This window comes from Polyodon spathula, chromosome 7, assembly GCF_017654505.1.
Source record: "Polyodon spathula isolate WHYD16114869_AA chromosome 7, ASM1765450v1, whole genome shotgun sequence".
In the NCBI taxonomy this organism is placed as follows: domain Eukaryota; kingdom Metazoa; phylum Chordata; class Actinopteri; order Acipenseriformes; family Polyodontidae; genus Polyodon; species Polyodon spathula.
The window spans coordinates 5,292,694-5,309,974 of record NC_054540.1 but is presented as its reverse complement, the minus strand read 5'-3'; the positions used below and the strand labels follow the sequence as shown (position 1 = coordinate 5,309,974).

The following is a 17,281-nucleotide window of genomic DNA, read 5'->3' as shown; positions in this document are numbered from 1 at the left end:
TCACTTGCTTTGTCCCGTTAAGATGTGTTGAATAAGTAGTTTTACATGAAGTGCAATTAACCTTTTTAGTCCCAGACTTTTTGTTTAACAGTCACTTGCTGAGTTACCGAGTTTTGAAAATATGCTGATTTTGCTGCATAGTTGCAATAAATAGGCACACTGTGTACTACCAACAGGTGGCACTGCAATGTCGTGCATTGCATTTCCTACTTGTTCCTCCTCAGGACAGTCACATCAAGTTCTATTAATGGCCAGTGCTGCACTTGCCTGTCACAGAGCATCACTTCAAAAAGAAGCATCTGGCCCCCAGAACACTTTATATACAAGGACGCTGGAACTAGGGGTGCTGGGGGTGCAGAAGCACTCCCTTGGCATTGCATGGCTTCTTTATTGTACAGGGGTTACAGTTTGTTCAATAGCTTTCAGCACCCCCACTTTAAAAATGTTCCAATGCCACTGTTTATATACACAGACAGGCGATATACATTTGCAATCTTAAAATACTGTTAAATCTTTTAAATATTTGGCTTGCTAAGAAACTTTAGACAGCATTATCTGAGATATGAAGTCTGATGGTTGTATATCATAGTATACTGTTCAGCACAATGAACAGCCAGTTCAATTAGATGTGATTCAATAGCCACAGCAAGAAAGAAATAATGTCAAACTAATTTAAAGAGGTTTATTACGGTATTTAAAATATTCCAATTGCAGCCATATAATTAAATTGTCAGTCGTGACACAGTGTAATGTCAGAATATAATATCATAATAAGAGCCTAAGAGCCTTCTTTGGTTTTAGACACCCTGCATTTTCCAATTTGAAAATAACATTTTCCTAGTTTACTTCCTGTTTATTGTTCAAATTTAGAGCTGTAATTGTGCAGTGAGAGATTATTTGATCTAGAATCAACTACAAACACAATAGACATAGTTATTTATAGGGATGGGTATTTCTTTATTATTAAAATGTTTAATTAATGGTCAACAGGAGGGATAACGTCACTCTCCAAAGCTAAGTACGTGATTCATATCTGTAGACTAATTTAAGGTGGTTGTGGTTTAATGGCAAGCGTGCAAACTATCTATAATTGTATATCCTTTATGTTGGTAAATATGTGTTTCTGCTTTCATCTATAAAAATAAGGACTTAAAAAGCATTAAGGTTGAGGTTCTAATTTTATAATTCATATTTACATAAACCAGCATTGCCTTTTCCTGGAAAATCATTCACACCAATTCTTAAGCATGCATCTGAGGGGTGAATTCAAATAGAATACAAGTCTATTGAAAATGCTGAGGCACGGATTTCCAAAGCAATAGGGGCTTTGGTTGCTCCTTGTCTTTATTGCATCTGTTGCTGGTAATGTTTGTTTGCCATGTTTTGTGTGCGTGTGTGGGGGTGTGTGACAGGGAACTGCCCATCTATATGAATGTGTTTGGAACTGGCAGGGAGGGGGTTAAATTTCTCCCGGCCAGGAAAACATGTGAGAATGTGGCTGGAGCTCTAATTGAATGATTATTGATTAATTGGGCTCCAGCCACAGGGGATAAAAGCCAGGGGAGAGGGCCTGACTGGGAGGTGTGTTTTATATTTGGGAGTTTGCTTTGTGTTGGAGAGTTTTATGTTTGTGAAGAAAGAAGGCCTTTCTGTTTGTTTTATTGTTTGGTGTTGAAGAACCTGAAAACTTGACCATTTATTTTGTAAGTTCACTTTTATTTATTTTTGAACCTCTTTTTGTTGGCCCTTGTGCCTGTTTATTTGATTATTTTATTTAATAAATAACTTTATTTTTGACTTTACATTGTCTCCTGAGCCTCAGCCCTTTGTTATCCTGTCACAGGGTGGCAAAGTGATTAAGTGGGTACAGGTGCAGGAGTGATGCAGTGTGTGATTAAACAGAGTTATAATCCAGTTGGAAAGGAATTTTATTGTATACAGGGCTAGTGACCAAATAAGACCCTGGCAAATCACAATGTGTACTGTGCAACGTAAATAGCAACAGGTTGCAATCCCAAACAATAAGCAATAACCATAAATATCTGCCCCACAATAATACTAAGTCACCAGTCCTGGGTGCATGCAGCCGGACTCACGGTGGGTGATACAGTTTTAGTGACAACTGTGCAGTGCTGCTCCCGGTTTGTGCTGGCCCTTGGCAACAGCTTTGGAATCGTGTTTAGCTGTCTAGTAATTTACAAAACAGGACAATTACAGACAGACAAACAAACACTCACAGATATTTAGTTCTCACTGGGTCTCTCACAGGCTAAATGCTCAAAAGAAGGAACGATTCTCAGTCCCCTTTTATGCTGTCACACATGACCCCTTGGTAAATGAGTGCAACCGCCTCTCCAATCTGCGGCTGCCACGTAGTTTCCCATCCGGGTCAATTCATTGTTGCAACGGAATCTCGTCCCCTTCCAGGCTGGCTGACTTCTCTTGAACCCTGGGAAAGAACTGTCAGACCAGCCAGTCCAGGGAACTCTGTTCTTGCTGCTTAGCACCCTCCCAGGTCAGGAGGGAGATTTACAATCAAGAATTCATTATATTTCTGTCACAGGGGGTTAGGATAAGATCAATATTTTTATGACCATATGTGCTAAAGTTTAATTAGCCTAGCTTACCCCCGGTTACATGTTATTAAATGTTGCAGGTTATAAAGCTATTTATTTTTCCTACTGAAATCACTTGTTTATTGGAATGGAGGAAGATGAATAAACTGAAATTCTAAAACACTTTAAGAGGCCAAAATAGATTGCATTTAACTTGCAGCTTCTTAACTAACACCAGGAAACTGCCAGGCACCCAATCATAGTCTTCACCTGACAACTGGGTCTAACCCACAGTGTTGTTAGAACACATCGCTGGAGCAAAGGGACTCTGTTGTTATTTCTGTTGGGTCAGAGAGTCTGGCACATAGTCTGCTGTTGCCTTCTGAGCCCTTCACTTATTTGGCCAGTGAACAGGTAACTCAATGTTTAAAAGAACACAACCTTAAATAATATTGATGTTTTCATTTTTTTCAAAAATTTCTGTAGCAAACAATAACTTTTAACACTGTAGAATATTCCGAAGGCTTTCACTGATGGGCTATTTATTAGCATATATTAGCTTTGCATTCATCAAACTTATTTTGTTTCATAAAACAACAGGCTGGAACAATGTCTGTTACAATACAGTGAGGCTAAATTGCTGTAGAAAATGTTGGAAGCCTTTGATTTATTCATTTTCCTAGATTTTACATAGATAACCTTTTTATCTGTATCACTTTATTATTTACTTTATATTTTTGATACAGTAGTTATATTTTTTAAATCCATTTAAAAAAAAAAAACATTTTTGAAATGATCTAAAACTTTGTGACTAGGACCCAATATGCAGTTTACACACATTATGTCTGCTGAAATGCAAGGGCATCTTTCTCAAAAGACTGCCATAGGATCTTTAATGTCCATAATTTGGCCCCAAGGGAAAGCACTTCCTCCTAATGAGCCAGTGCTAATGCTTCCTGCAGCTGATCTCAAAAGTCGAGTTAATCAAAAACTGGAGTGCATGAAAATATGGACCATGCTGTGTATTCATGGTCTCCCATCGACTTAAATACAAGGTCCAGACCTGCTTAGCTTGCAATGTTGTAATGTAATGTTGGAGGATTGAAGATGTCTACACAGTGAACATTGTGCATTTTATAATACGAATCTGCATTATAATTACATCATGAGTGCAGTTTTGATTTACTGTTTTTGTTAAATTACAAGTACATTTACAATTGTATTGCAGCAATTACAATTATAATTAAAATTACACTAAAAAGTAACATAAACAACTGCAGACCTGAACACGTTCACTCTTATTTATTCATAATAACCAAGCAACAGTCACAGGAACAAATACAGAAACATACTACATACCTTTTTTTTTTTTTTTTTTTTTTTTTTTTTTTTCAACAATGAGGTCACAAGGAAGTGGTTTAAAATACAAGAATAATGACCGAATGACAAATGATGCATAGTTAACCTGTAATCGCTCAATTCTATGGTATAATTGCAATTACGCAGACGTGCCAAGACTCCACTACAATTCCAGTTCCAATCCCATTGCAAGTTGCACAGTTCCAATTACGATTGAGCCCTGGTCTGGAAAGGAGTTCATTTGATCAATTTATTCAGGATAAATCACCGATTCCTTTGAGCATTTTAATGCATGTGGGAATCACCCTGAAATCGCACAACCACCAATCTGTACTTGAGCCCTAGAAAAAAAGCGATCGATAAAATTCAGGGTATTTCTTGGCACTGTAAAATGCTCTGAACAATCCAGCACTGGCTTATACAATCGCGTACAGGCTGACCAAATCAAACCGACGATTACCACCATGTGTCTGTCATTTAGAAATAATAACGCGGGATAACAATTCCGATTTCAAATTTTCACGGTAAGCAAAGCAACAGATATATTTCAATATACGACCCATTTTAGCCCATGGTCATTACATGCCGTACGTAATTTGGTTGTCCAAATTACAAACAAAACATAAAGAGGTTATTTTTTTTAAGTAAAAGAGATATACGTATAATGTCTCACATACATTACAGTTGCGCAAAACACATTAATTACTGGTGTGTACAAAATGTTCGTTTTTCCTCAAAATACCACTGATTTGAAAAAATAGGTCATATCTTGAAATACTGACAGGGGGCGGACGTAACCAACGTTTGCTATTGGCCTGGATTTCACTAAGATTTGCAGGACTTTTTCGTATCGATAGAACTGCTAACAACCATGTTTTGGAAACAGACTGGCCTCTTTTGGGGTTGTATGACACATTCAATATGTAACATATCCACATTTAAACGTGTTCATCCACAGGCGGGGCTCAACTCACGCTATTACAATTCCAGCACATTTCAAGAAAACGAATATTGCCAGACTCGTCAAATCAATCCATGATCTCTGCGAGGCTAGTCCAGGCAATCTAATCAACCTTTGATCAGTGGAGTTTAGGTTTGCAGGAAGGAAGAGGCGATAGGGAAACAGCTGATCACAAGTCGGGAAAGAGAAACGCTGAGCACGATTGCAAATTGAGCAGCTGATAAGGAATGGAGACATATGCTTGAAGTTTTAATATTAAACCTAGCATCTTCGATACCGTCCTCTGGACAGAAAACTTACAGCGCACTGATGCAGAAAATGAAACTCGTATGATCATTTGCTTTCAGTAAAGATTCAGAAACACATTGCGCCTTGCACAGCACATTTACATTAAGGCCGTTTACATCTGAAGATTTACCCTTTGAAAGGTAAGCAGAAGTGTTAAATGCTGCTGCGTTGCACTGAGAGGAGGGTGTTTATGTACAGGACTCGGTCTCTGCACTCATGTTTTCAATCTGTTCTGTCATGTTAGGATTTGATTTACAGTAATACAAAAATAGTATATAGTATATTTCCTTTGATGTTGTGAATATTATTTATTTGTACATTAAAAAAACGATATTTTTACGAATTTGACAGGTTTTTAGATAACATTCTCGACGATGATTTAATCAAGCTGTGTCATGTTTCATACACTGCCATGTTTATATACCGTATTGAAAATACTTTGTTCTTAAAAATAATTAATGAACAAAAACGCAACCGTTTTGAATGTTCACATATAGGTAAGTGGCCGAAGAAACATTGATTAATAAAATCGAGTCTTGGCGGAGCTAGTTAGTTTAAGTTTTAACCATGTTGACCCCCCCCCCCCCCCCCCCCCCCCCCCCCCCCCCCCCAAGATGTTTTATTCTAAACTGTGTGAAAATCAGTGTGCTGACATTCCCCGTGTAAATCAAATGCCCCTTTTGTATATTCCAGTTTCTTCTTGCATACAGCTATTTTAAATAACGGATTATTATAGAGTTTTTATAAATTGTGATGTGCCAGCTTGGTATGTTTACGTTGATCACCGTGCCTCATCTGACATGCATTGTGTGATTGAAGGTCCCATACCGTGTGTCATGGGTTGCTTCACAAGAATATGAGTTAAGATGCTATCGGAATATGTATTGTTTTGGTGTATGATTCCTTTAAAATCCCCATAGGAAATATACAAGCTTTTGTATGATGTATAGTCTTTCTGTTGTAGTACTTACAAAATACCACATCATTCTGCAAGGTCTTTGTAGAAGCTTTCTTTCTAAGATGTATGCTGGAAACTGTATAGGTTATTGACAGAGCAAACGGAGAAACAGCTGGGTAAACAAGTTTTGGTATTTTCTCTATTTATAAATAGTTTGACATTGTATGCAACAGCTGTGCATTGCACAGTACAGTACTGTATGGCTTACTGTTGTATTAACGTTTATGCACTTACCATGTTATTGTTGCCAAACACACTTTTTGCTTATATATGATTCCCAATTGTGCATTTTTGGGGGTTTGGGGGTCAAGCACCCCAGGTCCACTAAAGCAGTCAATGGAGGTCATTTAATTGTCGTCTGTCAGGTTTCACTTTTAATTTTTCTCCTTGTGGATAGGAGCGGTGACTTAGTGTTCTGCAATGTGACTCTGTCATTGAAAGCTTTCGCCAGTTTAGAATATACATTTGTTACCTTTTGAACGTTTAGTACAGCTTCGTTCAGGTTGCTGGTTGAACATACTGTACACGGCGGCTGTTAATCTGTGAGATTAGTGAAAAGGGCAAATGAGACGGGTCTGCACTGTAACTGTGCTACAAATTGAATGCTTTAGTTGTGAAACCCTCAACAAGATGCTGTTATCACATGGAAATGGGAATCTAGCAGGCTTTGTTAATGTAGTCAATCGAGTGCATTGCCATGTACTGCCGCTTAATTTAAATGGAACAAAATAATTTAATCAACAGAACTCGCAGCTCATTAAAGTTACTTAAATGATAATAACGTAAGATGACTTAAAGCATAGTTTCACAAACTTTCTAAGAAGCAGTCATTTTTTCTGCTCTGCTGAATATGTTGCATTGTATGTGCAGTGTGTATTAGTTCCATTTCAGCTGTACCTAATGAATGCATAGTTACCATAATCTGGGGATATTTTGGACGTCGTTGAACATTGGACAGAAATGCAAAAACGTTGTTTTTTGCAATAAAACACAACGTTTTACTTTTTAAATATAAACAAACTATGCACCGTTTAAAAGCTCTGCCTGCACACCAAAATTGTTTTGATTGTTTTGGCCAAAAAGCACCTTTTTTTTTTTCTCCACTCCACTATTTTGGTTTATTTCTTTTTTTAAAACTTTCTCAGGTGTCCAGTGTTGAAATGAGGACGGTTTAAAGTGGTTTAATCACAGTTTTGAAGGGGTGTCCAAAGACTCCACAAAGCCCTGGAACACTGGACACATTTTAAATAAAAAAGGGTCTTTAAGTCACGTGTTACAAAAAATGTTTCAACTCTATTACATAGCCCCAAGGTATACCTGTAAATATATCACAAACTTAGTTCCAAAAAAATGATTTATAAAAAAAATACTACAAAAAAATGTGTCAAAACTGTCCAAAATAGCCCCAGATTAAAGTACTGGAAGTCCAGGAGCTGTAAATAAGTTTCTCAAACGATAATTTACACCATCCTTCTGGATATTGGTCTACTGTGGAATAATATGAGTTATACGCATTAAAAAAAAAAAAAATCAAAAAAAAAAAAAAAAAAAATCAATGTTTTTCATTGACGTAAGAGTTGATTTAAGATGGAATGACCCTGTGGATACTGTAGGGGTACGAAATCAAAGATCAGTCTTCAGAATGTCTCAAACCATCATCAGCAGCTGTTTTTGAGATGGCTCTGCATGGTGTTTTGGATACAGAAGCATCAACCGAGCACCTAATACAGTCTCTCTGTCAAAGTCTGCTGGATCTGCAGTCTTGCCTATCTTCACTGAAACGTACCGTAAAGAAATGCAGCTTTTAGAGATTCCATTTATAAGTATTCGTTTGAGTGATGTGAGGGACAGCACCTTTACACAAAAGAATCTGTTACATGTTGCATATGTTTCCAATTTCATGCCCAGCCCTTGAATTTCAGTTATTTGACATCATTATGCAATTAGTATTAGATGGAAAGCAAACTTATTTACTGTATGCATATGTTTAAAAAAAAAAGAATGTAAATGCATTGAATAATGAATAATAATACCCCACAAAACCTGACATATTAATATTAAAAAAGAAGCCCCTGCTAGGCCTGTTCAGCAGCACACCTTCATACTGACAGCGATGGAAGTGCATTCAGCAGAAAAAACAGATTTATTTGGCCATGGTTAATCACTGTTTGATCTTTTGGCTACTGGAAAGGATTGAAGGCTGTTCTGGCATGCAGCAGGTTTGGGTTATTTCAGTTTATTTCCTGAATGTTCAGAGATTTACAGTGTCTATATAGTGATATCCCACAGATTCTGCTTTCCACCGGCACAGTGAATAGAAATGAGCTGAAACCAGGCATTCTAGAAGCTGCTTGAGTGACTATAGGAATCTGCATACTGCAAAACAGGCAGCTCACTTAACAAAACAATTACCTGCACAAGTTTGGATTTTTACACTCCTGCTAAAGATTCTCTTTCGTGAGCTAGAAGTAAGAGGTAGATGTAGTGGCCTCTCCTACAACATTCATCCCTGAATGGTTCATAACCTGGTGGTCTCAGCCATTCTGTTTATCCCTCGCTCCCATGCTTTTATTTATACAGCAGTGTCTGTGGGATCTTTATATTTGCGTGAGTAAGCATGCTTGTTTAGTTACAAAGTTCTGTACTCAGTAAAACAGCAGACCCTGTTGACCTATTGAATATTCAGATTTTTTTTTTTTTATTTAATAGATTTTATATATCCTTATTGTATGGTACAATTAGCATACATAACATAATATGTAAAAATAAAAAAAAAAAAAAAATAAAAAAAAATTACTTGCAGGTCAGTCACGCTGTTTTTGTTGCATAATGCAGTACTGTTATCCTAACTTAGGAGGTATATCATGAGCTTTTAAACATCAATAGACTAGGCGCTGGGCTGGGCTACCTGATAGTCATATTGTGTAATGGACAATATGAGAAGATGTTATCGGAAACAGTGGCTGGGTTAGAGGCTTACCCTTGGTGCTAAATATGTTCAGCTGAGGTTTCTTTCTTTGCCTCTTGTGCTAGTGTTTTCCTATTATGAAAGGCTAATCTGGATCAATACTGGTCAATAACTGCAATTTAATTTTGTTTTCCTTTAGGTTCATGGCCAAAAGATAAGAATTGTTATCCCGAAATGAAAAGTACGCTTTATCTTATTTGTATAAGAAACAACTCCCAGCAATGCATTATTTAGTCCTAATGGTATTAACACCTGCTAGATCTGCATTCTTATTAAAGGAGTGACGTCCTCTGTGTCCTCTATAAACAATCAAACAAAAGCCAGTCAACAGTGTTTGAGGTGGCTTGTTCTTGGTTAAGGTTGGGTTCGATGAGCAGGATGGTGAAGGAGCTGTATGCATACATTTTGCCATGACTAAAAGGCTAGATCTTCCCAGCCAGTCCTGTGCTCAGAGCAAACATTAATACAGATTGCATGTTTCCAGTCTGTAGTTTTTCATCACAGATCTTTTACATCTTTAGAAAGCCTTTGATGGAAACTGATCTATAGTACATACAAGTACTGCAGCTGCTCCATGGAGGCAAGCTTCTATCTACAGCACAACAGGAGTTATTTGCCTGTCAGATGCTGGTTCATAGGCTCCTGAGGTTTAACAAACTGAAATAATTACCTTTGGGTGTGCGCAGTGTTATTTGCAGTATTTGTGCCACGCTTCCCTTAATAAAGTATAACTTTGTTATTAAGAGTGTGGCTAATAAAAATAGACCTTGCCATCATCACTTTGTGAAAACCCACCCTGCCTAACTCCCAGTGCATGCAGCGAGATCAGTACCTCAGTCTAGGGGTATTGTGTGTATCCATTGATTCCTTTCAGGTGCCATCTTTTCCCAATCATTCACCGGTCACGTCCAACCACTTGTGCAGTAGATCGATCAGGAGATGTCTTAGGGGAGGCTTGTCTTTCTTTGAGTGCCTATAATTATTCTCAGTCTTGCAGTCTGTGATAGAGAATATGTGGTTCAATCGGTTTTACAACCCAGATAACCGTGCCATGCAAAGATAAGACCTAACTGATTATGTACTTACTTACTGCTAAAAGGTCCCATAGAGCCGGTCACACCCCACACTGCTGTATATTATCTTAATGCACGGTTAACTATTTACCCTATAGTCTACAGCATATTACTTCCCTAAGCACACTCAGTAGTACTATATATAGTATCAGGTTACTGGTGTGTTGATAAGGGTGCTTTGTTATATGATAATGTTGAACTATAGGCCTCTCTCTACTGGTACAATAAGAGCAGTTCACTTCTGATTTGTGTGTACTGGTTACTGGATAGGGTTAGAGTCATTTTCACTTCTGCTTTAGTTATTGATATTGAAAGGTACATTTGGACATGATTGACTCTCCATTATTATTTTTACCAAAATTTGTGTCTTGTATTTACCTCGGAGCATCTGAGTTGAAAGGAAAAGCAAGCTCATAGTGCCCTTTAGAGTAGCCCTTTTCAAAAGCTTTAAGAAAACTGGAGCACAACACAATTAAACAAACACTTATTCATTTTGAATGAGGCTTCTGTACTTTTAAGCTGTTTGAAAGTTGTCAGATAAGGAAAAAAGTACTACTTGTCGTGAAAAAAAAGTGTTTGTTTCTGGGGATGCTGGATGGGAGGCAGGTGCATTGGTCCATCTGGGTGATAATGATTGAATGCATGGCTTTTCTTTAGCAAGAACTTTGTGTGCAGAGCTTGGACACAGCTGGTGCCAGACAAGTCATTTCATACCTGAATGACGTGCAGAAAACTTTGGATTTAATAAGACTGTCCAGTCTTACTGCATTGTGCTTTACTGCCTTGAGGATTCCAGCGTTTTAAATAGTTTTATACTTTTGCCTTCAGAAATTCTATAATTCCCTAGAGATGTGCAATCCTGAATCCCAAGGGAAAAAGCAAACTGGCAAAACCCCTTCCCACCAGTGTAGTATTTACATACTATGGGAGAGCGTTGGCACAGCTGGCTGTTTGAGCTTTCAGACAGTCTGTGCCAGAGAAAATGCTGTTCTTAGTTAATTTTTTTAAAGGAGTGACAACCAAGGCTTCAGTTTCTTGTTAGTGTGAGTCCGAGATCTCCAAGACACGTGAGAGTTGAAGAATACTATGCACCCTTCCAGTGAGTGCGCCCCATGCAATCCCAAGCCTTACTATACAGCTTGGCCAGAATTCAGACCTCAGTGACCCACCTTACACACCATGCATTCCTACAAGCCACTTTTAATGTGATACAAACCTGTATCTGAGGCTCAACCAAGCGGGTAGCACGTCCTCCTCCCTGCCTTCACTTTCCAGTGCATTCCTTCATATTGCACTGCAACCATCTGCTTTGCAGACAACACAGAATCCCATAGCAAGCTGATTTTAGCAGTTCCATAAGCCTTGCCAAGCAAATTCCCTCAAGAAATGTGTTGAACGAATATCCAGTAGGCACAGGTCTTTTCAGGAAGTGTAGTTCAAAGATGCATACCAGAAAACACAGATTCTCCCCACATGGGGGTGGGAAATACAGTGTAGAGGAAATGTGTTTTGTGATTTTGTTTCTAATTTAATCATTTGAGCAAGGAAGAGTTTATTAATATTTTAACAGTAATAATATTAAACATTAAATACCAAAACATTGTAAAATAAGCTTCACAGGAGAAACCTAGACACTAATACAGCTAATACTGTGCAATACTGTTAGATTAACTGTCATTCAAAATGACTGTGGCATTAAATCTAAACCGTTTTGACTGTTCTCTCTAATATGTCAGGCTCAAGCTGTTTACTTTGTCATTGTTTCCCTTGAGATAAAGCACGGTGGTGTTCTGTAAGCGCTGTTTATTTATTAATTGAATATTTTTGGTAGGCATACAAGCAATAACGCTAATGCCTGTTTTGTAGTACAGGTAGCACTGTAACCTTGAAGGAAGAGGAATTTGTAAAAAGGAACAAAGTTTTGTTTTTTAATGGCTATCCCCTCGGATTATTTCTTTATTCAAACTTAGTGATTACAGTAGCATCTCCTGATGAGGCAGGTTTCACTGCATGTGTGCACAGTATTGAGCATCCCCAGAGCTTTTGTCTACAGATGGTTTGAATTAAATTTAAATGACCAGACGCTTCAAAACCAATAAAGCAACCAGATTCAGCCACAGTTCTTTTTTCAGAACTTTGAGTTGCTAGTGTATCACATATTAAATGATGCGACTCCTGTGCATCACCATGCGGACATGAAAGAAGTAGTAGTAAGCCAAAAATGTCAAAAAGTAGTTTTACTGTACATGAAATGTCTCTAGAGTTTAACAGTTATTTTCAACATGGGGATATGAAGCAACAGCCTTTTGAAATGCAAATCAAGCCGTATTGGTTCTGTTTGCTTCTTGAGAACCAAAGCCACATAATGACTTGACCAAACTGTGCAAGTGTCATTTTTAGATGAGTCTTTGTTGATTGGGTTATTCTTTCTGAATGCCTATAGACACATACTGTGTTGTATAGTGTATCAGCCTGTCTTCATGGGTCTGCCTGTTTTCTGAGGTAGGTGAAACGCTTGCCTTGCCACTGTCTCTTACTGGGCTTTCTCTTTGTAATAAATAGCGATAGAGCAGTTCTGTGGTAGATTAGAAACCTGACGCATTGGAATGCTGAAGATTACAGGGTTCTCCTGCGAAGCACAAGAACTCAATTCGCTTAGAAGAATCACTCTATAATGGTGCTAGAAATTACACTGAATTGATTACTGTAGTGCAAAGCACTTTAAGATAAAGCACTTTAGTTGTAAGATTTAGTTTGCTTCCTGTCTTTCTCTTTCTTTCATGGAGCTAATTAACAGATGGATCACAATCAAACTTTCATGCTGTCTCAAAAGATCTGTAATTCTAAATGTAATGAACTACCGTAGCGCTGCTATACTGTAAAAACCCACCAGAAGCCTGCAACTATTTTATAAAATACTTTTTTGTTTTTTACTTTACCAAACACTACTGTTCTTCTTTTGAAAATTGGTGGTGTTGTCATTTCCACTATTTCGTTTCAATTCAGTTGCCTTTGTCAGTTTAGTTTAAACTTTTCAAATAAAGTTATAAAGTATGTGAAATTTGGTTCTATTTTGCAACTGTCCTCTGGTCCTGGTTTCTGTAGTACTCTTAAAGTAGTGGCTATGGTTAATTTTGTTAATTCCTTTTAAAGATTTAAAAACTCAATCAAGTCCCTCATAATTCTACTTTGATCTAGGCTGTACTGTACATTCAGTTAGCTCCACTTTCTAGCTTGTTCTTCAAGCCCTGGAATGAGTCTTCCATAAAAACAGGGATGTCAAGTGGTAGTGGTGAGTGGATCATACAATGTTACCTGGAAATTTAAAAGTTACACTTCACTTAACAAGAACAGTTGATGGTACTGAAGCTAAACGTGGCTGCCCTTTTATATACTGAATCACAGCAACCCACAGTCAGCCTGTTCAACTCTGTATTCATCTGAGTCTTTGTATCCTGATAACATGGGTCACTGTCATACAGCCCAAAGGAATAGAAACTGCAAAACTGTTGTAACAAAAATTTGGGCTCATTGTATTACAGAGTAAAGCACCTTTTAGTTGTAGGTAACAGAATAGTATTGTTGCTGCTGTTATTATTATGATTACTGGGTTTTACAGGTTATGTTGATGACTGCTTCCCTTGGTTGTGAAGATTATTTGGCCATTAAGTTTAAACCAGCTACACTGCAGTCCACACATTTCCATTTGCATGTCTGGGTATAGAAGGAAGGAATTAGCAACCAGTAATTGTGTTTTTCTTCCTTTGAATGGAGAAAACTGGCTAGAGCTGAGAAATAGGGTCTGACCTCTGCTAGAATATTTATGATGGCTCATATCTTATCAGCTTGCTGGCACGCATCTTAAGTGCTCCTGGCATTATACAGCAAGTCTCTCTAAATATACGGAGAAAGGCTTCTCAAGAAAGAAGTGATCCACATTTTCAAAAGTTTGCACTCTGGAGGGTTGTACACTTTGCATATTGGTTAATCTGCTCTTCTGACCAGGCTGCCTTAAGTATTTAGTGTGAGTGGTGAGCAGTGACATTGTGTATCACTGGAGCTGTTTGTAATACATAACCTTATCCGTGCTTAGCCTCTGTCTACGAAGCGTTTGATACATTGACTTGCAACACTGGTTCTGTGCATACTGTGTAAGTCACCTACTTAGAATACTTTGATACAGTAACGCAAGAAGCCATGGAACTTGCACTGACCGGTACTGTTATAAAATTGGCAAAGAGTTTACGCTTGCATAAACTGATGAGATGTGCTCAAATCAACATTGCAATTATTTATTTTACCAGAAACAGTTAGTACCTTTGGAGGATTCAACAATGCTGTGTGAAAGCAAATCATCTTCATACTGTAGTGCCTGGAGTTGACATTATTACTTAATTTTAGTTGCACTGTATTGTATTTTCTGTCACAGTGTGTTCTTTTTTTATACTCGAGTAACATGAGCTGCAACGAGCCTACAAATGTTGAATTTCCAGGAAAGGTCTGTGATTGGAACACTGCATGGCACCATCCATGTCCAAACAGATGTATTTTGAGCCACAAAAAACAAATGCAACATAATTAAGATTGAATTACACATTGAGCAGTGGATGACCTCTTGCTAAGACCAGCCCGCCTCCTGTCAACCTCCAAGTTGGAGATCTGCTCTGGGTGGTCCAGATTGAAAGTTGTGTTGTGAGAGGAAAGTGGCTTTTTAATTGAAATTAATATGGTTTGAAGTGCTTTCGCTTTGAGCTTCTACTGCTTTAGAGCTTGTGGGCAGACTTTCAATATTCTAGGTGTGAAATAGATGGACTAGCTTCGTGGTAGGTACTGCACATCGCCACATTAAAAGCGCCGGGGGGTTCCATTTGCCAGTGTGTTGTCGCGGCGAACGTGGCGTTTCCCCCTTGCCCTTCCTCTGTTTGCCGGTGCCTTTCGCCTATTGCACTTCTCCCTTGCTTTCGAGCTTGTGGGCAGCCGTTCACTCAATTCTCGGTGTGACCTCGCTGGCCTAGCTTCGTGTCGCGTACGGCCAATCCGCGAATGGAAAAAAATGTGGAAAAAAATGTGTTCATGACTCAAAACAGTACTATCGTTTTCAAACGTGTTCATGACTCAAAACAGTACTGTCTTGTTTTCAAACGTGTTCATGACTCAAGACAGCACTGTATTGTTTCCCCTTGTTTACACAATTATTGAGTATCAGTCAATAACAATCTGACAGTTTGATATAAATTTTTTTTTTTTTTTTTTCCACTTTCCTTGGTTTCCTCAGAAATGCATCCTCTCTGCAGTGAATTGAGGGATTGTAGCCCTGGGCAAGGTGTTATCTCTGATTAAACTCCACAAAGAAATACATATCCCAGTTTCCACAGCTCTAACTCAAGTTAGGTTTAACAAAAGGTCGTGTTTACATGATGAATCGGTTGAGTGTGCTAGTTTTGGGTACATAGTTTCATTGTCAGTTTATGGCCTCTATGGCAGTATGGCAATAAAAACGTCATCTTCCTGGATGAGAGGAAAATTTGTTTCCAGCTGGCCTTTAAAACACAGTATGGAAGTGAATTGATACTCAATTGTAATGAAATCAACACATTATGATTTATTTAATAGCACTGACATACTACTTGCATGTAATTATGAGTGTCATCATACGTATAGTATATACAGTAATACTGAATCTCCTCTGTTATAAATACTTGAAATGCATCACAATACAGCATTTCGTGTTTGACAGCACTGAACGCGTTCTGTCTACATTTAGCCCCAGGTAAGGGTTTAGCTTAAACACGGTGAACGCACCCAATTTAGCACAGTTTAAGGAATCTTTTCAGATCTTGTACAGCAGAGGACAGCCATTTGGATTTAATGATGGTTCCCAGTGTGTCATTCTTAAACACACAATCTGTGTCAGACTGCCTAAGGGAGGAGCTGTGTGGAAGAAGGGACATTCTTACTGGTGCAGCAAAAACTCGGTTAGGCTAATTAAACTCCACCAAAGTGCTGATCCGTGCCACCCTTCAGCCCTGTATCATAACAGAAATGTGTAATGTGGTCACAAAGATTAACAGGAACAAGGTAAATTACTAACAGGCCTTGGCTTTCATACCCAGCCATCACCCCCTGTCTGAGCTATGTATTCTATATATTGCAGTACCTGATTTTCAGTTCCCTTGATTGCAAGCCATTAAGTCTCTACGTTACAGCATTTAAAGAGGATTCAGTGTTATTCAACAGATAGTTATGCCAGCACAGGCAGCTTGGCAGAAGCTGGAGGAGCGATTCGTCAGTAAAAAAATCAGATGCTAATTATTTTAAACGTGCAACACACAGACTATGCTGTTACATATTCAGCATTGAGTACTTGCCACATTCTTTATGGGAATCAGAGATTAGCAAATAATTAAAGCATTTAGGTTTAGGTACACACTGACTTTCTCTAATCCTGTCTTCATTCAGAAGGATCCGTTACAAAATAACCCATTGATTTTATTGCAGCACAAGGATGAGGTATTGTTTTTTAAAAAACTTTAAAAGACCTCTCACAACAATGTGTATTTATAAGCTGCACCATTCATTGTACAGCCAATCAGCGTGCAGCATCCAAGCATTCCGTTATAAATAAAGATGATACTAGCTGGAAATTGGTGTGGTGCCACCTCTACCTCACAGATTCTTAATTCGCTTAAATCAGTTTCTGCTGTAATGATCAATGAAATGAAAAGTAAACTAGAACAGTTCTTTTAAAACTCCAATTTTAAAATAACTTTTGCTCACAGAAACAGGCCCGCCCATCACATTAAAACAAAGAAAGGCAAGTCACGGTTTTAACTGTTTTTTTTTTTTTTTTCAGTCAGCTATACTATTTATTGTGTTGTCCGACAAGATAAAAAAAAAATCAGGTGGTCCGTGAACAAAAAAGTTTGAGAACCACTGACCTAAACCACAGCAGTACGTCTCTATGTAGATCATTAAAACAGAGTCACTACATGTTCAGAGAAGTGGCTTCCGATCCTTCAAGGGTTACCGTCCTACCTCTCGCATGTGATTTCTAATTGCTACTCTATATGTCTCTTAGACAGCTGTTTTACTACAAGCTAGAATATCATTGCTGTTAAG

The 17,281-nt window shown here is 38.2% G+C and overlaps 1 protein-coding gene across 1 annotated transcript in view; it reads left to right on the top strand.

The window, feature by feature from the left end:
- The first annotated feature begins 4,974 nt into the window (after positions 1–4,974).
- LOC121318044 (oxysterol-binding protein-related protein 8-like) overlaps positions 4,975–17,281 on the top strand; it is a 99,277-nt gene continuing 86,970 nt past the window's right edge. Inside the window, exon 1 of the mRNA XM_041254263.1 lies at positions 4,975–5,303. The gene's annotated coding sequence lies outside the window, so the exon portion shown is untranslated. The remainder of the gene's footprint in view (positions 5,304–17,281) is intronic.